Consider the following 3,036-nt stretch of genomic DNA (forward strand, 5'->3'; position numbering starts at 1 on the left):
CTTGCCCAATTGGGTTCCTAATGGGTCGACATGTTTTGCAGGAATTTTTGAAAAAGAGTTCCTGGGTTTATATCTAATTTTGAAAAGGTTTGCCCAATTGGGTTCTTGGAAATCTAAATTCTCTATAATTTGTTATCTCACTAATCTTTTGCCCTTTTTTTGCACTTCTGCAAGTATTTGGTGAAAATTCTAGGAGTAACAAAGTTCTATTGGAGATGATTAGGTTAGTGTGCGATTTATATGCTTAATCAGTAATATATGCTTCGTTTTCTAGATTAAAATAGACATTTAGTAATAGATAGTACATATACGCGTGTATAGAAAATAATTTTGTACTGAATTGAATTTGTTGTTGCTGATGGGTGATCAATGCAGTTATATTTTGAATTCGGTGACTTAAGCTAAAATTGCATTTACTGTTTTGATAAAGTGATCCCACTGAAAACGAGCTTGTTCAGCTTCTTTCGCATTTATGAAAGTTGAGCTAGGGAGTACTTGATAAAGAGATATGCAATTTTGATAGTATTAAGCTATTTTACATAAAAGGTAGTGGGATATGTATTTTCGGTGTTTTGATTGGGAATGAAATGACTTAGCTTATTTTTGTTAAGCTATGGATTGTTTTGATGAATACACATTTATTTTCCCTTTTTAATCTATTTGACACAAAAGGGTAATTGGATCTCAATTTTGGTGATTTTATCACTTGGTTATGTTCGCTTAAACAACATTGCGGCAAGAAATTAAGTTAGAAATGAACTTGATTTTTGGCATGGTATCTTAATTTTGTATATTGGCATAGGCTGTTAGTTTAGATTATTTTGAGAATATAAACTATAGTGTGCCCTTTTGGTTTAGATTATTTTGGGAGTATGAACTATTTTCTTGACTGGCTTCTAAGTGTAGGAAGTGTCAAAACCAACTTGTGAAGTGTATATAGTTTGCTATGTGAGATTATTTTGTGCTTGCTCATGATTTGGATGCATTCAACAATTACCCATGGGGTAATGAAAGCTATTTCTTGATTGTCGAATATTTGTTGTCAAAGTTATCATCGAAGACGAACAATTTATATGGCTTTCCTTGGGCTTTCATGGTAAACTTCACCTCTAATTTTAGTATTTTATTTATTTGTATTATTGAATAATTATTTTAAATTTTTATTTTCATCATCTTTATATTTTTAGGCTTGGGCATTTGAAGCAATACCTTACCTCAGGAAGCTATTCAAGGATTCTTAGGTGGTTGTTTGCCAAGAACAATACCAAAAATAAATTATGTTGATCTCTTCAATCTTCCTCATGATATAGTAAATCTTCTATAGAATAATCTTTATTTAAATTAATTGATTATCTAATTTGCTTTCGTTTAGTTTTCTTCCAATAATGACTCATCTATAGTCATCTATTGCAATAAATGGGTCATCTGTTGGAAAAAAACATAAAAGTTTGCTATTGTTTTGCTTTCGTCCAACAGATGACTAATCTGTTGCAATAGATGAGTCATTTGTTGGACGAAAACTTAATCATTTGCTACTGATTCACTTACATCCAACAAATGACCTATTTGTTGCAATAAATAAGTCATTTGTTGGACGAAATCTCAATCGTTTGTTGTTGTTTTGCTAATGATCGATCTATTGCAACAGATGGGACATCTGTTGCAAGAAAATTGATAATTTGTTGTTGTTTAGCTTACTTCCAATGGATGGTCCATCTACTGCAACAGATGTGTCATCTGTTGGAAGAAAACTTGATAATTTGCTACTTTTTAGCTTTCTTCCAATAGATAGTTCATCTGTTGCAACAGATAGGTCATCTGTTAGAAATACAATTTTACAATAAATATTTTATTTATTATAATTTATAGATTAGTTTTAATATAAATTACTTTTGTTTACTGATTGTACATCTCTGGCTTGTCCCCACAGAGCAAGAGTTGCAAATGTCATTCTTTTTAACTCTAGGAATCATTGACACAAAATCAGACCCTACACTGGATCTGACAAAAAAAGAATTGGCTGAAGCAACAACCATCAAAAGGGAAGCACTTATTGTTCCTGGTGATGCTGATGATGTTGCAATAAATGTTGGTGATGATGCTGATGTTAATGTTGGTGTTGATATTGGTGATGTTGGTGCTAAAAGTGGTGGTGAGCATGTTAATGATGTTGGTGGTATATATATGGTGGATTCACCTCTTTCAGTTGGTGGTATATATTTAGTTAATCATATTTTGTAATTGCTAATGATAATATTTTATATTTAATAGATGTTTAGTTATTTTACCATGAATTTCATTCTATTCTTAGATTTGTAAAATGTTAAATTATACTATTTGAAATAGACATATGTTGTAGCAAGTTATAAGTTACTTATTGCAACAGATGACACATATATATAGAGTCGGTTCAAACATATATGATCATACGTTGTAACAGATGAATCATACATTGCAACAGATGAGCATATATGGGTCATCTATTGAAACAAATAATACATATTAGACATTTATTGTAATAGATTTCTATATTTGTTGCAATAGATGATCACATTTATTTGATTATTTTCAACAGATGGATTATCTATTGCAACAGATAATGCATTGAGATTATAATTATACTTATAATTGAAAGGTAATTATAATTAGATAACTTTATTTATCACTAATTATGGGCTAATGAAGCATTCCATATCAAAATAATCAACTGATCACTTTATTTAAGATGAATACAGTTAGTTAATTATGTAATTACTCTACAATATATTAAAAATGTAATTGAACTTATTAATTAAAAGGTAATTGTAATTAAATAACTTTATTTATCACTAATTTTGGGTTAATGAAGCATTTCATATCAAATAATCAACTGATCACTTTATTTAAGATGAATACAGTTAGTTAATTATGTAATTACTCTACAATATATTAAAAATGTAATTGAACTTATTAAATAAGGTAATTATAATTAAATAACTTTATTTATCACTAATTATGGATTAATGAAGCATTTCATATCAAATTAATCAATTGATC

This window comes from Solanum tuberosum, unplaced genomic scaffold (assembly GCF_000226075.1).
Source record: "Solanum tuberosum cultivar DM 1-3 516 R44 unplaced genomic scaffold, SolTub_3.0 scf00305, whole genome shotgun sequence".
Taxonomy (NCBI): domain Eukaryota; kingdom Viridiplantae; phylum Streptophyta; class Magnoliopsida; order Solanales; family Solanaceae; genus Solanum; species Solanum tuberosum.